At 43.6% G+C, this 20,918-nt stretch overlaps 1 long non-coding RNA gene across 1 annotated transcript in view; it reads left to right on the top strand.

Annotated features, from left to right (window-relative positions):
- Positions 1–1,581: 1,581 nt before the first annotated feature.
- The window catches only part of LOC138303822 (uncharacterized), an 80,957-nt gene continuing 61,620 nt past the window's right edge, over positions 1,582–20,918 (top strand). Inside the window, exons 1-2 of the long non-coding RNA XR_011205453.1 lie at positions 1,582–1,667; positions 3,512–3,588. This is a non-coding gene — a long non-coding RNA (uncharacterized lncRNA). The remainder of the gene's footprint in view (positions 1,668–3,511; positions 3,589–20,918) is intronic.

The following is a 20,918-nucleotide window of genomic DNA, read 5'->3' as shown; positions in this document are numbered from 1 at the left end:
TGTGGCATGGGAGGTTAAGTATGAGTCTTGCAGCTGTGATCTGGATGGTCTGAAGTCTGTGTAGGAGTTGTTTGGAGATTCTGCTGTAGAAAGTGTTGCTGTAGTCCAGCCTGCTGGTGGTGAGAGCTCATATGACAGACCGTCTGCTGTTCTGAGGGAACCATTTGAAGATTTTTAGCAGCATGCATTGGATGTGGAGATAGGAGGTGTACACTGCATTAACTTGAGCCATCATGATGAGTTTATCATCTAGGATGATCCCTAGGTTTCTTGCATGGTCTGTGGGTGTTGGTCCTGGATCCGATGGCCACCAGACGAGTCCCATGGGGAGGTCTTGTTAGAGTTGAGCTTCAGGCATTTGGTTCGCATCCAGTCTGCAACCATGGTCATGCAGTTGATGAAGTTGATTCTGGTGGTGGTTTATTTGTCCGCCAGGGAGAGGATGCGTTAGGTGCCATCAACATAGGAGATGACAGTGATGCCTTGTGATCAAATGATTTTGGCAAGTGGTGTCATGTATATGTTGAAAAGGGTGGGACTGAGGGATGATCCCTGCGGGACTCTTCATATCAATTTCTTGGTCTCTGATATGAAGGTTGGCAGCCTGACCCTTTGGATTCATACTGTGGAAGGAACAGATCCATTTGAGAGGGGATACTTGTAGGCAAATCATGTGGAGTCTTCTGATGAAGGTGTTATGGGAGACAGTGTCCAAGAACACAGAAGTTCGAGTAGGATGAGGGCTGCTGTTTCTCCTTGGTTCAGGATGCTTTGAATGTCATTGGTGGCAATGAGTGCTGTTTCGGTGCTGTGTTTGTTTATGAATCCTGATTGAGTGTTGTCCAGCAGATGGTGAAGTTCAAGGTGGGTTGTGAGTTGCTTGTTGATGGCCTTCTCAATTACTCGGACTGGATAGGGAAGCAGGGAAAAGGATCAGAATTTTCTCAGTTGACTTGAATGGGGTGTGGACTTCTTGAGGAAGGCATTGATTTCTGCAAGTTTCCATTCATCCAGGAAAGTGGCGGGCGTGGCAGAGGTGTTGATGATATGGATCAGGGTGGTGCTGATTGGTGATGTTTGCAGGTTGTAGATGTGGCGGGGGCATGAGTTCGTTGGGGCCATTGTGGCTCCTGGGTGGATGGTCTGCATGAATGAGATTGCATCGTTACTGGTGAGGGCTGTCTATTCAGTCAGGTGGCTGTCTTGGTTGTGGTGGTTAGGTTAGCAATGAGATCTCTGGGGTTGAGTTGGTGTGCAAAATTGCTGCAGCTGTTTTATATTTTGCTGTGGAAGAAGTAGGATCGGTTGTCCCATAGTTGCTGGGAGGTTGCGAAGTAGGTGACAGTGGCTGAGGGTGGGGTGAAATCCTTAACGATCAATAATATCTCTATGCAGCTGTAGGAGATTACTTCGATGTGGTCCACTAGTGCTTTTTTCTTGGTGTGTCTTATTTGCTGGTGATAACGTCTGAGTGCAGCCTTGTAGGTAGTTCTGTTGGTGTTGTGGTGGCTGGTTCTCCATTTTCTTTCTATCTTTTTTACAGTGTTGTTTGGTGTCTCGAAGGTCTTCTGTACACCAGCTGGCCTGCTTGTGTGATCTAACTTCTACAACCTTCAAGGTGATCCTCATCAACAGGAGACAGAAGCTTGGCTGAGTTACTCAATAAGGTAATGTATGGTCATCTTTTATGTGGATTGGTCTTTGCTGCTGGTGATGAATTAGACACGAGAAGTGCATAGGAGAACAGCTCCAACAACAGTTCTTGTGTCTTTAATGCAACTGGCAACCTAAGGTAGACCTAGGGGAGCAAGCATGTAATCCCTGACATCCTAGAGCAGTCCTTCAGCTCCCACTGATCACTAGTTGTCATGATCTGTTCCCTGTACTTACCTTTCTAACCTCAACGTATGTGCAAGTGCAATACACCTAATTTGCATGTCCTGCTTACAATGAGAAGAATAAAACACTGATGGGGCACATGGAACGTTGGTGCCACTTGAAAAGAGGCTTTGAGATTTCTAAGGGACCACTACACAAGGTGCCTGAGTGCAACTTAGGAAAGTAAATTTCCTATGAAATCCCTGAACTTTGTCAGTACTTACAAATAGCAGCAGCCAAATTTAAGTTATCAAGCGCAAGTTCCCCATTGCCCACTGTGTGCTAGTTAGACAATCAAGATATTTTGATACTGCACCCAAAACATTAGCAGAATTTACGGAGATTTCTTTTTTTGGGGGGGGAAATGTGTTTGAAGTTCAAGTTTCACACAAAGGATTCGTTTCGGTAGTTCATTCGATTGTAGAAACAAACTTCTTTTGTCACTGAAACCAATATTCAGATGCTTATCTATTTGAACTTGTCAGACATCAGTAGAGACCTGCCTAATGGGTGAATCAGGCCAGTTGACGTCTTGCTTCCTTAAATTTATGAGATTGGTGTGTAAAGAATTGACTAATTGTGAGCAGGTACGTTCTTGACTTTTAAATTAGAAATGTTATATCATTTCATCTGTGGTGTCCGTTTTCATTAACTTTATGTAATGATTGCACAATTGCACTTTTGGGCCATATGTCATACAATAATTTTTTTTCCACGAGGAAATATTTTCTAAGTTATATCATGTACGTGAAGACACATTTACACTATTTCTCCTCTGTCCTTTTCAGCTGTTATGATGAATGCTACTTGTTAAAGCTTTTTAAAATTATTTTTTTGTATTTGATTGTATGATTGCACTTTTGGTCCTTTCATAGTATAATCAAGTTTGTCTATGATGATTTTTATAAGGATAACTATGCACATAATTGCATGTTTTGCTCATGGTCTAACTTAACTGCTAAAATGAATGTTATTATTGAGCCTTCTTCCAAATTAATTTAATCTTTTAACTCAGATTAACTTTACTTGTTGGCTCATGTTGCTTATGTGTTTTGCTATGATTTTAAATAATCATTGCAATAAAGACCATTAATCCATTTCTTTGTTAAAATACTGTCATAAAATTACTTTAAAGGAGCATGAACACATACTTTCTACTGTACATTTTATGCTAACCTAAGGATCAGGACAGATCCTCATATCTTTAAAGTATGTTGATACTTTACTTATGACAGGTATATTATGTGTACAGAGGCCAAAACGTGTAAAGAAAAACATGTTTCTTGATTCAGTTCAGCATCTCTAACAGTCACCAACAATAGGCATTCTAGAATATTGCTTTCTTTGAATATGTCAGCAAGGGTTTCAGATGTATTGTGATATCATTCAGTAGATGGCTCTTTATGAAGTAGTGATATGAGAACTGCAAAGTGATTATTTGGAGTCAGTTGAAACCAGAGCAGTCTGCTGAATGTTTGTTATATTACAGTTTCAGAAAACAACCTTAAGTATATTTTCAGACTAGATCACATGTTCTCTTAAAACAGAAGGTAGTTATCTTTATTTGAGACAGGAGTCAGATAATGCTAAGACTCGTAAGACATTCATTACACAGATCTTATTTATTTTCCAGTTCCAGGATTGTCAGAGTCCACCAAACACAGTGAATATGACTCATGGAGTTTTTCTGAAGGCATATCATTTGTCATGGTAAGTATTAGGCGCTGCGGTTCATTGACAAGATACTAAAGACATTAATCTTATCTTTAGTTTTCCACTTTTACCCAGTAGATTTCAGAGTGGCAATATTTAGTGTCTTCATCTTCTCTCTGATCCTATTATGCTATTCCCTCGTCTATGGTCAACCAATTTGTTGCTGTTGTGTATGGTTGGTTGCGGATTTGGAGAAGTGCAGAACACCTTCATTGAGCGTGTTGGATCCAGATTTAGGTTTGTGCATTCTGGCACCAATTTAGTAGCTCTCTAAATGGTGCCTCAGGACAACACAAGACATGCTTATTTCCACTCTATTCCATAACAAAATGGATTATGCAATCTGCCCCTGCCCTCAGATACAAGCGTGACTAGCACCATGCAACCATGCAATATGGATTTTGGCCACAAGCCAGTTACCAATACAACTTCAAATATCTTAATAGTACCTGGAAGAACACCAGGCGTTGTCGCAGCTGAGTGGGTTGGTCCTCTCATGTCAGTGTTGCTTGCAAGCTTGTTGTTTTAGTGTTGGTTTACCCAATGCCTGTTCAAGCCTAGTATCATTCAGCCCAACATCCAAGAACCCACTGATACCCAGCTGCTCACGCCACCTATTGTGATACAATTCACCCAGAAATCAGCCACTCAACAAACCTGCAAGTGCCCCAAAGAATGTGTCCACCCCTGTGTCTGGGCAATTAGAAGGGAGCGCACTCCTATTTGGGGGTCACAAACATAAGTTCCAGTCTGTCATATTTTATTTGTAGTGGCCATGTTCAGTTATGTTCAGTCCTGCTACTTTAGTCATGTTCCTACAAAACGTGTAGTAAATAGACTCTGTTGTTATTTGTCAGACAAAGTATGTAGACCTTTGTATATATTGACTTTGAGGGTTCTTATTCAAACAGATCATGTGGGCCTAATTATTGTTGCTTTTCCAGAGCGTACTGTTTACCAGAGTGGAATGTATGTTGTTGACACATGATCCACAACATGATTGGAAACCCCAGAGATACTGACATTCTGACTTAGGTTGGAGACCCCCAATTTATTAAGTTAAAACATAATCTTGAGTGAGCGATATCCAGAGGCAGTGGAGAGGTCCTAATGCCCATGCAGGCACCCTGGCATTCTCCCAGTAGGCTTTAGGCTAGTGAGCTGTCATCAGAACTGGATGGGCTGACCTGACCCAACCTTGAAAGCCCCCATTACCATTTAGTTACGCTACCTTTAGTTTAGGACTTGTCTTTACCAGGGCTGATTCTGGTTTCTAGTCCAGCCTTGCTGCTGAAGATAGGGTGATTCAGTTGATTTTGTGTGCATAATTATGAATTTACCGCAACCTTCAACGTAAACCAGCATCTGTTGCACAAACTGCAGATTTCCACAAAAATATTTCTCACTCAAAAGGATCTAAAGTTATAAAAAAGAGTAACATACATAGTGCAGCGCAGCGGCAGACCATTTGCAAAAATTAACTGGTTACCTTTCAGTTGGTAATTGAGTTCTTAAGCATTAAACTGGTAATAATGATGTTCAACCTTTACCAACACTGTATAAGTGTGTGTTAAAATGACAAAATAGTGATATTGTTTCACCGGTCAATGTGCCACATTCTGCCATATAATCTGCCTTTTCTTGATGCATAATTTAGCTAACCCTGTTCCAGAATACGCTCCTCCAGTGGTGCATAATGTTGGTGTCACTGGCACTATCTGAAGTGAACGGATACACGCGCTGCGGTAGTCTGCTACATTGCTACAATGGGTGAAATATCTGTGGCAGCCAAAACCCAACAATCATCTGAACTCCAATTTTGGATCACCCCAATATTTACCATTGTAACTCAGCTCCAGAATCTTCAATTGATCATAATCTGAAATCCAATATTCGATTGCCTGAATATTTACCGAAGTAACTAAACTCCAGAATCTTCAATTGATCTAGCAGTTAGAGGCTGTGCTACTCATCAGGGAAAACACAATTTAGCAGAGTTGAATGAAAATAAAATATTAGACACATAAAGGGCTGAGTTTTAGGTCAAAAACGAGCAAAGAGGATTTTTATTGCAGAACAGTCAAAAAGGCAGTACAAAGGAGAATAAGCATACATTTTCCATAAAGGCAGTACAGAAAATAGAGGACAATCATAAAACCCTAGTTACTGAGTCTGACACTTGCCTAGATTATGTTTAAGAGCACTGACAGCATGTCAAATCCACAAGGAAATGGCACAGTAATCACCAAAAATGTCAATGACAAAATCCCTGGTCTGTGAGGAAAAGAGTAAGACGCTCCCCAAAACACAAAGGCCCATATTTATACTTTTTTAGCGCTGCATTTGCGCCACTTTTTGGCGCAAAAACGGTGCTAACTTACAAAATACAATTGTATTTTGCAAGTTTGCGCCGCTTTTGCGTAAAAAAAATGACGCAAATGCAGCGCTAAAAAAGTATAAATATGGGCCCAAATTTCCAAAGGCTTTTTAACAAAAATCACACACGCTATTAACAGATTCTGCTAATTTAGCACGATATGATCATAGTTGGGGTTGCATTTGGCAAATCAGGAAAAACACTATAATAATTAAAAACTTCACAATGATTTAAGCACTAACCCATTTCTTAAAGCAAGAGAAACCTTTCTCTGCTTTCTCAGCACTGCACTCCGGAGACGCATAATATAAATGAAACAGTTCCTGAACAATGGCTTATAGAACTAACATGTCTTCAGCAGCACTTCCAGTTGAAGTCCTTGAAAATGATACTTTGGGTACATCATGGAAGCCTCATTCACAATACATGCTATCCTTCAAGATATTGTACAACACTAATTCGTTGACGTCATCTGTTTAATTCTCCACGGAGCAAAAGAAGAGATGGCTTTGCAGCGGACACTGATTGCTAGGGAAATTGAGCTGGAGAAATTAAACAGAACACATGAAACAGCATTATTTCAAAAAAATAATGGTGTACCACACAAAATGTGACAACTTTTCATAGCATTATCCTGACTTCTACATGGCCTATGTAATTTGTTTCAGGTGCAACTTAATCAGTTCATTGGTTATGACTCTATGCATCATTAAAACTAAAGTATTCCAAAAACAATTTTCACACAACATTTTCACATTTTGCATGTATTGAAAAAAGCTTTAACAGTTCTATTAATCTGTGGCATGAAAAAGGAAACTTAATCCCAGGTTCTAGTTTCCTCGGGTGGTGTCCATCATCAAAAAAGGTCTTGCATCTTCCCATTCACATATTGGCCAACATGCACTAGAAAAAGATAGCACTTTAAAGGTTTCAGTACCATACTAGCATACTGATAACAACAGCTGAAATAGCATTATATGACCTTCAACCTAAAAATGGCATCACAGATATGATTTCATTTCATGTAATATCCTATCTCAAAGGAACTAATAATGTGATGTCTGACCTAGGTAAGATCATAAGATAAATCTCATTACACAACAGCTGTGTTTTCTTGGTAGCTGGCCTAAAACCACTAACTCTAACACTTTTGTCGGTGGGAATACGAGTTGCAGTTATGAAGAAAACACTGCACAACTCGCAGGGGGATGTTGGTCTCTCTCTTCGTGTTTGTGGGTAGGGACCCAACACAGCTACCACAAAAAAAGAATGAGTTATTCAGTCACCTAAGTAGGTAGGAGTTTCCTAGATTTAATTGTAGCCTCATTGGTAGGGGGGCTGGAATCATTAGTACAGAAGATCAGACTGGTGGTAAAATGGTATTTAGACAAAATATCATAAACAAAATATCATGGGACAGAATAGCGTGCCAAAAATATCAAGGACAAAAATATTGTGAAGGTAGGTTTCTATGGGTAAGTCAAGTTTTACTATGTATAACTCCACATATATGTACCTTGATGATAAAAACAGGTACTTACCTCTTCTCTCCTGGTCGGCTGGGGGCACCCTGGTACTTACCTTTTGGAGTTCCTAGTTCCTCCAACTCCCCTCAACAGATTCCACTTCCTTGGGTGGAGAACTGCCTTTCGCATTCCACTTAATTAGTATATGATCTGGTCTCCCCTTAGGGTCTTTATTATTTTCTATTATTTTACTGTTTTCTATTGCTTTCTATGCTAATCCTTGACTTCTAATGTGTATTTATTCAAGGTACGTAGATGTGGAGAATAGTAAATCTATACTTACCTATTTGCACATTCCTTCCCGATATTTGGACCTCAACATTTTTGACACAGTATTCTGTCCATACAATATTTGTGTTTCCAATGTTCTGTCAGTGATCTGGAACAAACTGTGGACATTGAGCGAATGGCTTACGCCACTTGGGTGGACAAGAGTTTCAAAGCCAAAAACTGGGAAAAGCTACAGATACACAAGTAGGCCTAAATGTGGCCACTGGCTATGGATACAGAAAACCCACAGTACCGGTACCCACTGGCATAAAAAAGGACTACATAGGCATACCACCCAGAACTCTTGTGAGCTGAGACTAGAAATAAGAAAGACAAAATAACCACTGCTATGGAGATTGTGTCTTTTAGCCCATTTCAGGCAGTTTTAACTAGCGCATGGAATGCTTGATTGGAATCTACCATGTCATACATTGGTGGTTCACCCATCGCTTTCTTAATGAGGTTGTAGGCATGATTTGGCGGGCAAGTTCCTGAAGAGCTGCTATCCTTTTTACACAGTATATGGTTATAGGGGTTGCAGTGATTGTGTAGGGACGGTGGTGCAGGGCTCGTATCCCAGATATAGTTGTGTCATCTGATCGGGATAGGTGACCAGGTGGAAACGTCGTGAGATGAAGACCTGGCGATAACATATGTTTAGGTGTATGGCCTGTGGATTATTCCCACCATCACCATGTCGGTCTCAGTATGTCCCTCTCCCCTTTTGCTCTTCCTTCTCTTGCCTTCCCTAACCTCCCCTTCAAAAGGACCCAGGCCTAATGACCACTACTCTTATCCCAACTTACAACTCCTCATCCTGAATCCCCCAAATCCTCCCTCGCCAGTCACCTGTACCCATGACTCCTTCCCTGGTTGGAGTGAAGGAGAGAATGTGGATCAGGCATCAGAGGTCCTTAGAAGGACGCATGATTCACATACACCGGCTTACAATCAGTGCATGGTAAACATTCCATAACCCCTAGCATAAGTCCGATATTCCATAATCAGGCGGATGTGAAAACAAATCCAGCATTATCTCGATGCAGGACTTTGGTCAACAGAAGGTGGCAAAGGAGATCACATGAAAAGGTCGCTGTTCACAGAAAGTACCTTTCATTCATTCTCAGGCCCCGCAGAGGACGCGTCCCTCGATGTGAAAATCCCTACTGATAAAATAAAGCTGTAGATCCTCGGCCCTCAGAAGGCAGCCACATAAAACCATACTAATATCATATAATGTACCTGCAATTTCAACAGCTCGGACGCTCAACACTTAGGGGCATATTTAAGACCCCTTGGTGTCACCTTAGCACCGCCATAGTGTCTTTATTTTTTTACGCTACGGAGGAGCTAAAGTGTCTTTTCTGCCACGCCATATTTACAAAGTGGCGCAATGCTTGCATTGTGCCATTTTGTAACCCCTTGCAGCATCATTATGCCTGCGCAAGGCACAATGTATGCAAGGGGCGTTCCGGCTCTAGGAGGCCCACAAAAATGGTATAGTGACATTTAACAAATCTCACTGTGCCATTTTTGGAGTCATTTTTAACTTTAACTCCTGCTCAGAGCAGATGTTAAAATAACACACCCTTGGAAACTTAAGGGCCCCCTTGCCCTTTGCCACAATGTAGTCAAAAATCACACTATTGTACTAACTACTTCCATGGTGCACGTATTATAAATACAGTGCAACCATGGTGTTGTTACGTGCCTGTAGGCTGTGCAGGAAAAGTGTTGCATCATAGCTGATGCACCATTTTTTCTTAAATATGGGCCTAAAAACCTCAGAATCAACACTCAGCACTTAACAAGTTCAAACTCGACAGTTAAAAAAGCCCCGTTGTGAAATGAAGTCTTTTTACACCTGGGGCATGTCTCTTTCTCTTCTATTTATAGCAGTTGTAGGAAATAAATAGCTTTATTTCGAAATGTAATTACAGCCCTCGAAGAGGAACAAGGTTTAGTTAGAAATTTCCCTTCCCCCTGTTTTCCCCTGATTTACTGCGCCTGGTGCTTTTCATAGCTGCCAAGTTTACAGCTGGCTTGTGTGTGACATTTCTGTGTTTTAGTGTGTTTATGTTAGATATTTCAATGCCTGATTTGTGACACTGGGAGTGACATGTTATTGCAAGCAATAATAAGCAGATGTTTTCATATCATGAGACGTATTTCTTGAATATTATAATAATGCTGCAGAGCTCCGAATACTTAAACGAGCTCACTTAATTCGCTTTTCTAACACAATTGAAATGCAAATTTATTTTTCTACTTTAGGAGTATGATACTTGGATTTTCTAAACATTTATTTTTAGTTGAGATTGCAGTTGAGGCAGTGTTTTTTTTTGTTTTTTTTGTTTTTATAGTCTTCACATTAGCTCACATGCTGTGCATGCAGCATGGTTTTCTTAATGTTATTTTAGAATTTTAATGTGCAAGCGCTGACTATTTTTTTAACTCGCCTTTTCAACATTCTGAGCCTCATTAACAAGCATCTGATGCATTGCCCTCAGTGCATCAGATTTCTTGCGCTTCCCGCACATTCCATAATGACGTCATGGATGCTCTGTTTTTACAATACAGAGCTCCATGGCGCATGTTTTCACAGATGCGTTACAAATTCTGATACATCTGTTGGCACTAAACTCATGCATTGTTGGAGTAGCATCAATTTTATGCCTGCTCTGAGCAGACGGTAACATTTTGATGCAGTGACGTTACAGAATGATGCAGTGAAATGTCAATTTCCCTGTGTCAGTTCTGCATGGCTTTTCCCGTGGGAACACCTACTCTGCATACATTATACCTGACGTAGGTATAATGTGACGCAGGGCTTTACAAACTGATGCATTCGACCCAGTGCATCAGTTTGTAAATATCGAGCAGTGTAGTGCAGTGTTAGTGCCACAGCTTCATCAAAAACAAACATTTGCAATGTAATGGGTCTCGCGTTTGCTCGAGTTAGAGCTATAAGCGTTGTCAATTTTTAACTGGACTTTTCTTGCAACTTAAATTGAAAATGAAAAGTAAAACAGTTGACATAAGTGAGCCGATTCAAAGTGCCACGGCCGCCATGAGCGCGAAGAAGAGACACAAAAAGAAAAAGAAGTTTAACCACAGTCAAACATATCGGCAGTCGTGCAATTATCCATGTAACAGGGGCTGTCTGCAAGGTGGTAACAAAACCACCCCAAGGAGGGACAAACATAAAGCTTCTACCAACGATAACAAAGATTTTTGAAAGGCAAGCCCACGAACGTGTGTGTGTGATGGACGTGTAGTGGGCGTGGTTAAAAGCCCACAATACTTACAACAGGTCAAGGTGCTTGCGCGCTTGACCTAAAAATGATGCAGCTGTGGCGCAAAGGGCTTGTAAATGAGGCCCTCTATTTTCAGTTTTATCCATAGTTTTCATTATCTTCATAGTCTTTTTCAATGAATCACAGGTTAACGTGCATAAACAAAGTATGGGAACGCTGATGAGGGCAAACGGGTACGGTCTACAAATATGGGGGCGAGGGAACAAGAAGTATGGGAACTTAGTGTAAAATTAACAAAGATTGGGGACGTCATTTCCAATGATTCCGCCCACTTCGATCACTGAGTGCATTACAGTTGAATGTTATGACCACAGTGGCGAGGGTTGTGGTATTTGCATTGAATTGTTCACAAGGATAGAATGGCGTTCCTCAGCATCAAATCAAAGGAATTTCTAATATTTTAAGTTGATCTAGTCACTTGCCTTTTTGGCTGACTGCAAGCCCAGCAAACATAAACTTACCATACTTCTGTGATCCTGCTTTAGTCATTATATCAGTGATACATAGCTGGCAAATTTCCCAGGTCCATGGTGATGTACAGCTCCAGGCCACGTTTTTTCCTTGTAGTCCCATTTTATAATGGAATAGGCAAGGCTACAAGTCCCAGAATTCAAAGAATAAAGTGGTCTGGAGCTGAACAGCACACATGGACCTGGGAAGCTTGGCAGGGATGAAACAGAATGTAAACAGGGATTTAAGAGCGTTATTTTTAGGTTTCACCTGCAATGGTATATACACATTTCATGGCAAACACACTGTTGTCTCTAAAGGGGCACAGGGGTGGATCACATGTCAGAAGTGTATGGAATTCCAGTTTTGACCTACCCATTCACAGCACACACTCACAATTATACATACATTTATAAATACACACATGCATACACACACCAAACATTAAAACAAATAATACTTACTGAGTCACAGCAGTGATCTCTGAGGGAAGCCTTGATGGTTCCTTAAGACTGGGACTGCCACCTCCTCTCATTGGCTGACCTTATTATGAGTTAGCCAATAAGAGGAGGTGGCAGTCCCTTACTTATCATAGAGTGGGAGGAGGTCAGTGAGTCTGCTGATCCCACCCCACTTTGTGGTGAGGTATCACTGATGGACACAGCCCTGGGCACTTCAGGACTTAAACTGAAGTGCCCAGGTCCAAGATTATCAGTGATGCTCGCCACTTTCATAAGGGGGAGGATGACCAAGCTCCGTGTTGGGCTGAGGAGGTCAGGCCCACAGGGCAGTGATATCTTCAGCCTGGCAAAATTAATCTCAGGAAGCCAGGTGCCTGCACATTTTGCGCATGTACAGCACCTGGCTGCACGACCCAAACCAGAAGATTGTCTGACAGGCTGACCTTTGCTCAACCTGACAGACACTCAGCATGTCAGGAAAAAGCACAGGCCACCGGTGCACACTTCATCGTAGCCCTAGACAAACCAGCTAAGAGAATATTTTTCAGTCTGAGGTGGGCTTGGAGGGAGTCCTACAGACAGGCATCCTCAAACTGGAGTGCTCTTTCATTGAGTTTCATGTTGAAATCTGCAGAGAGAAGGTGTTGACTGGCAGATCATTAATTTCTAATTGGAGAGTATGAACAATTTAGAGAGATAATATGGTGAGAGGTGTAGGGGGCCCTATGAACTGAGGCCCAGATTTATACTTTTTTAGCGCCGCATTTGCGTCATTTTTTTAACGCAAAAGCGGCACAAATGTACAAAATATAATTGTATTTTGTAAGTTTGCACTGCTTTTGCGTAAAAAATGACACTAATGCAGTGATAAAAAAGTATAAATGTGGGCCTAAGTTTACAGTTTTGAATATTGATCTTTCTTAAATGGTGAGACAATGAAGAAATATTAGTGCTGGGGTATTGTGAATGTAGCAGTTTAGAACAAACAAAAGATGAGCAGCCTTGTTCTGCGGACTGTGGCTTTTGCAGTAATTTAGTCTGGACATAACCACAGCAAGGATAAGGGTTATTTTTTTCAGCTAGTTGAAAGTGTAGTAGGACTACTTGAAGCAAACCTCAGAGTTAGGCAGAGGATTTAGGTATAGTGTACGAAAATGTTATTGCAAAGGATGTAAGGACTGTGCAAGCAGGGCCGGCTTTAGGATGGTGAGAGCGGTGCGGCCGCAACAGCTGCTGACCTCAGGGGGCGCTGTGTTTAGCAATCACTTACGAAACTTGCGATTTGAAAGCACCTGCTGCAAAGTTTCTTGTGCGTCCAGCCTGCAGGAAACAATTAAAATATCAAGATACCTCTTGTGGTTAATGTTCCTGCTACGGAGAGATGGGAGTTTAGTCTAGCAGCAACTTTGACTCTCCATAAAGTAGTGTAAAGGGTTAATGTGCTTGCTGCAAAGAACAGAATGATATATTGTGTGGATAGCTGAGTGGATTAGTAAAACCAGCCTTTACAAGCGCTTTAAAACAAATGAATGTATGTGAAAGGGGGGCTATGGTGAGATGAGTGGCACATTTGCCGGGTGGTAGTGAGGGATCTGAAGAAGTGGTCATGGGGTGTGGAGGTGCCAAAAAAAAGACTGTCACACAGGGCACCACCAACGCTAAAGCTGGCCCTTTGTGCAAGTAATAAGTCTGCAATCATATTTTTACTGGGAACCAAGTACCCTATTGTAGCACTTGCCTCTATTTGGTTGCAAGGCAGGGCAGTCCAAGGCCTTGTCTAGGAAGGTGGTGTGGCTAGTAATCTCAATTTGCTAGCACACAACAACAGCACTCAAATTATTGTAAAGTCTGGGCTTTTTCTTTTAAAAAAGGAAACATACTGTTAGGGGGTGCGTGGCTTGGCCGTCCTGCAAGATGACCGCCACACCCTGAGGCTCTGCCGGCGGGGGACCAAGAACTCGGTATTTCTCCTGTTAGGCAGCCTCCCGCCCTGCCTTTACCGCCTGAGACGGCATCGGAGGACTCGGGGAGGCTGCTGGTCGGTGTTTCCTTCCTGGATGGGCGTGGGAGAGGTGATCCTGCCATTAGCCTTGCGCTGAGGCCTAGCTGTTGCGCGCGAAGCGCACAGGCCTTTGCCATTCCAGCCGGCTCCCTGGTCATGGGCCGCCAGAGAAGGAGCAGCGGAGAGCATATCTAGCCAGTGATATCAGCCTTGCTCCTTGTTCTCGAGGAGCTGAGGCAGGCGGTGAGGTTTGCTGTCCCGGCGGCCGGCGCTGCATTTTATGGCTTCTGCTGGGCCCTTCTGTGGCTGAATCGAGTTTCCCCCCCTCCTGCGATAGGCAGTTCTCTGCCATCTTCTGTACGAGGGTGCTGCGTTGTTGCCCCTGCGGGGCCCGATCGGCGGCTGGACAACTGTGGCTGGGGGCCTCCTTCCATTATCCATTGGAGGGCCGGCGCCCGGGGGTATTTATCGCCACCCCTCCCCCGAGCTGGAAAGGCCCTGTGAGGCATATGGGGGGTGCTTTACTTATTCTACATCCCTCCTCTTTTTTTCTTTTTGGGCTGATACTTCTTCTGTCCCCCTGGGATCCCAGCACTGCTAATCTGTGAGAACGCTGGTGTTGCTGTGCAGGTCGAGGGGCCCCCGCGCTCCTAGGGATTGCCGCTGACTCTGGTGGTACTGAGCTGATGTCTGCACTGTGCCTGGCTGTGCTGTGCCGGCGGCTGGCCCGGCTCTGGGGCCCGCCGCATCCTCCCCTTCCACCCTCCTTGTCCTGAGGTGGGGAGCCCTGCGGGGGAGGTCTCCTAACGGAGCCGTTTGTTTTTTGGTGGCCCTTCGCTGGACGGCTGGCTGCTAGTGTGGTGCGTTGGTGCCCTTCTGGTACCTGGTTGGTCGACTGTGGGAAGGTAGGGAAGACTGAACAGAGATAGGCTAAGCTCTCATTCGAGAGTGGGAAAAAGAAAAGCAGTGCAGCCGGACGGATGATAGATGATGCGTTGCCGGAGAAGGAGACCACTGTGTCCTCTGTGAAGACTATGGGGCATATTTATACTCCGTCTGCGCCGATTGTGCGTCAAAAATGTTGACGCACATTCAGCGCAAACGTTGCCCTGTATTTAAACTTTGACGCCCGAGCCCGTGGACGACAAAATTCCGCTGTGTGCGTAATTTTTGGGATGCGGCAACCCGCTTGCGGTAATGATATGCAAGGTAGGCGTTCCCGTCCAAAAAATGGCTTAAACGGCCGTTCGTCGTATTTATGCTTTCGGGCAAAAATGACACACGCCCGGGAGGCGGAGCCGGAAAATGGCGCACAGCCCAATTTGCGTCAAAAATTAACGCCTGGGTCAGGGCAGGCGCTAAAATGGGGCAAACACACCTGTATTTAATCAGAACACACAGAACAAACAGCAGAGCAGCAACAGGGAGCCATGAGGTGATTCTAATCTAGCGTGCACGCAGACGCAGAGCCCAGCAGCAACAACAGCAGCTACAACAACACCAGCAGGGACCCCAAAGGCAGCGCAGAAGGCAGGTTAGGATATTCCGCCCCAGAACCACCCTTCAGGGCCTCAGGGAACATGACATCATCCAGAGGTACCGGTTGAACTGGCAGGCCATTCAGCAGCTGCTGCGCAACATTGAACCACAGTTGGCCCCCACTTTGCTGACACCCCGCACCATCTCAACAGAAACCAAGCTGCTTGCTGTACTTCATATGCTGGCAAGTGGCTCTTTCCAAACAACTGGTGCCCTGGTTGGCGGAATATCACAACCATCATTCTCCGCCTTTTTGCCCAAAGTACTGGATGCCGTCATTGGACTGACACCCCACCATATCTGCTTCCCTAACACACTGCAGAAGCAGCAGGGAACAAAACAGGGGTTCTACCTTATCAGTGGCTTCCCACGCGTCCTTGGTGCAATCGACTGCACACATGTACGCCTTGTGCCACCTGCTGCAACTGAACACCTCTACCGCAACAGGAAGCACACACATTCCATCAACATGCAGGCCATAGTCGATCACCAGGGATTGATCACCAACATCGTGGCTAAATATCCTGGGAGTGTACATGACTCATTCATCTTCCGTCACTGCACCATCAATCAACACTTCCAGGATGGACGGTATGGCAATGGACTACTTGTTGGTAAGTACAAAAACCTACTCATATACACACTGCACAGCAACCCTCTAGGACACACAACACATACACCACAACAGCAACATGTGAACAGGAACATACTGAGGTCGTGACATTGCTAGCCATGTTTCTTAGGTCACCATTGAACCTGTCACACATTGGAAATTACTGTACAGCTTAATGTTAAGACGTCAAAGATCACAACGTGTGGAGTGGGTTGCTCAAATGTCACATTGCAAAATGTAAGTGTCCCAATGACCTTTACATTAATCCATTGCCTAAGTCTAAAGGTATGGGATGTCCAGGGTACATTGATATGAACGTGTTAACAACACTGTCAATTTTAACTGTGTATGGAACTATCATCTCACCCCCAGTGAAGACACACGGACACCTGTATCACAAGTCACAATGCTAGGGAGGGCACACTGTACTGCAAATCCCAAAACATACTGCTGACAAACGGTTAGCAGACAAACACTCGTTCAGCCAAGGAAACAACACAATGCAGATGGTACATCCTACAATCCTAGGATGCTACATTATTACACAAAAGAGTCACAGACAACACAAGACAACTACTGCCATGAAAGGTCATTTCAATAGGGCCAGCTACATCAACATGATCCCAATCATTTTCTCTTGCAGCTGATCAGGGGTATGGCATCCAGCCATGGATTATGACGCCATTTGGCAACCCAAGTACTGCTGCAGAGCGTGCCTACAACGATGCAGATAGGAGAACACGCAGCATTGTCGAGAGGACCTTTGGCATCCTCAAGTCAAGGTTCCGGTGCCTCGACATCACTGGTGGTAGCCTCCTATATTTCCCGGAGATGGTCTGTAGGATCATCCTAACATGTGCAATACTGCTCAACATTTGCATCAAAAGGAACAGTCCCCTCCTGGAACCAGAGCCACACATGCCTGAAGAGGAAGAGGAGGATGCTGGCCTGCAACATGAGGGGGAACTACAGAACACGGCCGCTTGTATACGCAGGTGGCAACAGATTGTCAACAATTTCTTTTGAATATGATCACCTTCACCACTTTAGTTAAGTAATTTAAATAAACACCTATTATAATCAACATATAATGGTCTAGCAATTCATTTTTGCACACCTTCATCTCTACTTATCAGAATAAGAGTGTTGCCTCATGGAGCATTGCTGATATACTGAGTAGGACACTGAACACCCCAGAGCTAATGTGATGCCTAACATACAATGGTCACATACACACACACTGTTAATGACATATATCATGTAAATTTCTCCTTTGAAGGCCACCACCATCACTCAATAAGGGGAAAACAAGCCTCATACATGAGGCAGTCAATGTGCTTTGGCATCAGTAACAGGAATGCCTGACCAGACCCTTGACAGCAGTAAGCCCAACTGCATCCAATATTTGCAAGGACTATCTGTGACCAGAGTCCCATAGAAGCAGGACATAGACAGCACAAGTGCCACACATATGAGCAGCATTGCACACATGACATTCCATGTACACGTCGGCCCATTTCCTAACTCCTGACACACCCATGCACCTGGTCAAAACCCACCTGTCGGAAGAGGTCCCTGGAATACTAAGACGTGTACCCTGATATTCCCTCCTCTACACACACAGACCAACATTAGCAAACCAGTGTGCTACACCCTTTCCTATGGTATGCCATTGTCATAGAACATCTGACTGCATGGACGTCAGGTCAATTTATACACTGTCTTCTAGTTTCAAAGCCCTGTTAGCACCTGTAGATTGCTTCCCGTGTGAAAATGTCTGTTGGCCCTTAGAATGCAAGTCTCACCTACAGGACTGGTGAGAAACAGATGCAGCCCACACCTGTTATCACCTCCATGCACACCACCCATTTCAAAAAGCACTGCCCCTGCTGATGCCTGGAACAGCATAGGAGTTGCCATTATGTCAAATACACCGTTAAGCATTGATACTAAATAAACCATGTAACACAGCCACTGGGTCCATTTGTCACCTTCAAAAACACAGGACATACACAGTTTGACATGTCAGCTCTCTAGTTTGTCCTCCAAACAGTCTGAGTCAGACCACTGATTATGTAACTTGTCAAGTAGCTGGATCCTGATTCACCCTGCATTCTGTCAGCCTGACTGGCACCTGTCTGTGCGTCACACTAAAGTATCCCTGTGTCTACATATGTACCACACTTGCGTTAGCAAACCTCTCATTCATCAGGGGGTATTGGGCATGGGCTTCTTCAATGCATACACAAATACATTGTATAGCATCATCTGCCTTTTAACTGTACCATTTGAGTTACATCCTCTTGGAAAAGCAAAATTCATGGTCCATCCCTTGTCTGGGTTGCATTTATGCATGAATGACAAAGTGTGACAGTGTCCCAGGGACGTAGGCAGGGATTGGGTACAGGGCTTTCAGCACAACCAGCAACCTCTGATAATGTCCATGAAAAATACACAAATGTCAGGACCATGACAGTTCACACACAGAATCACAGTGCTCACAACATAGTGATGGGCCGTGTGTGGTGAATAGCTGCAAGAATAATCAGCATAGAGGCTATGATGTTCTCAGATGCAGTGGGAATTGCAGAGGCTAACCTGTGTACAAATGTTGTAATGACACCTGCTGGAACATGACATCTGAGACATTATCTCACTCAGCACACCAAGGCGGCCCTGTTGACTGTCTCATTACACGTCTTTAGTGACAGGGTGGGACCATCCACATGTTGGTTCACATGTCCACATCCACTTTACTCACATTGATCAACCAAGGATACTCAGTAGATACAGGAATAGCTGCCACTGACTCATGATGAGTCCTGGACCGAACTGTGACAAATTACACCCCAAACAATAAACAGGATCATCATTGGACCACACACATGAACAAGACACCTATGTGCAGTTGATCACTGGAAATATGTGGACACGTGCTGTCTTGTATGCTGGTCCACCACAGCCACTTGATAGTTGGGGCTCACTTCTATGGCCTCAACTGTGGTGTCATCATACATTTGAGATTCACCCTTGTCTGTCTGTGCAAACAACATGGTACCCACTTCCTCAATGCATGTGTATGACTCACTGTGGGATTCACCAACTAGTGCCTAGGAAGCTCTTACCAATACTCTAGGACATAGGATGTAGAAAATGTGGACCATTGACATGAACAAGCGTCTGCCATCCATCTGGTGCATGCTATTTCACATGTGGTGTCTACGTGACCCTAAATCTTGGAAGTCCACTTTACGGGTGTTGTTACATGTATGACTAACACATGCCCTCTCTCATTTTCACAGTGACTTGCATCTAAGGATTGGACACATGGACATCACATTCATACAAGCATATGTACAAATATGCTTCATGTGATACACACACACTTGGTCAACAAATACATTAGTTGCCAAAGCACACACTTTGAGCCAAAGGCATTTAGGTGTTGTACATATGTGCGTCACATTGCTATCCTCTCCTTATGGCAAACATGCACAATTTCTGCAACACATACCTGTAGGCCACACTTATGACCAACTATTGCGTCAGCCAACCGTAAAAAGTTCTGTGAAGGGAGTAGCGGATCATGGTCCGCTGCAGTATGATGTCACATATGTGAACATACACCATCAACACCATAGTGTCTTCAATCAGCCTATCTCTGATGTGTCCTAAATGTAACATAACAAAAAAACAAGAAAATTTGCCCAAAACCAGTTAATGCACTGAAATTTTGACGTTCCTAGCGTTATGCGTCATTTTTTGTCTACCAAAACTGTATTTGCGTCATTTATTTTGACGCACAGGAGTGAAATTTAGCCCGCATCCAGATATTTGTAGAGGCCATGTACTATTATGTGGATGCGGGCTAATTTTCACTTCTGTGCGTCCAAAAAAAGACGCAAATACAGTTTTGGTAGACAAAATTTTTTGCATAACACGAAAAAGGTGGGACTTTTCATACAGGAAGTGATGTAATAGGATATCCTGTTTACAGATCATGTACAGTGGGTGTACTTTCACTTTCACTTTGCAGTCTATGATCCTTCTAGACTGTGTGGCTGTGTAGAGAGTGTTGTCCTGAGATTTTGTGCTTTTTTGTCCTGTGTGCTATCTGTAAAGTCCATTTGTGAAATAAATATTGTTGCTGTATACTGTACTACTGTGTTTTGTCTACATTTGTCCATTTATTTTGTGTTTTTGTTATTTGTGGGAGTCTGTTGTGGGTAGTGGTAGTTTGGGGATAGTTGGGCTCTTTTAGTGGTTAAGTTTACTTTTCATGTACCCCTACTTTCCCCTTTTTCCACTTTCTATTTCTTTTACCTCTATTCCCTTTCACTTCTCAAGTATTTCTGGTAGGCCACGTCTTGGCAGGATGGGTGAAGAGGAGTTGGGGGGGTTCATATGGCTTGTGTGCCATTTCTTGCCACTCATGATCAAGGCAGGGTGATACAGGGGTATCCAGAGGCGCGCAGAATCCGGTGGGGAAAGGTGCTGCATCACCTGCAGCGTGTGTATGCCAGCCAGAGGAGTGACCACCAGCTGAAGCCCCGGTGGGCTGACCTCATCACCAGGGAGCAAGATCTCTTGGACCACCTGGGAATCATGATTGGTGGCACTGTTGGTGAGTACGAATCATGTTAATGTGCACGATTAAATGCTCTGTAGTGACATAAGGGGATTAGTACAATGTCTGCCAGCTAACTTGCTGACTGTGTGTAATGCTGGGGAAACATAAAGGGATAATTGATGCACTATAGCAAGGATCACAA

The sequence above is a fragment of the Pleurodeles waltl genome, chromosome 7 (assembly GCF_031143425.1).
Source record: "Pleurodeles waltl isolate 20211129_DDA chromosome 7, aPleWal1.hap1.20221129, whole genome shotgun sequence".
Classification (NCBI taxonomy): Eukaryota; Metazoa; Chordata; class Amphibia; order Caudata; family Salamandridae; genus Pleurodeles; species Pleurodeles waltl.
Note: the sequence above shows the minus strand (reverse complement) of the source record. Positions and strands in the feature narration are given on the sequence as shown.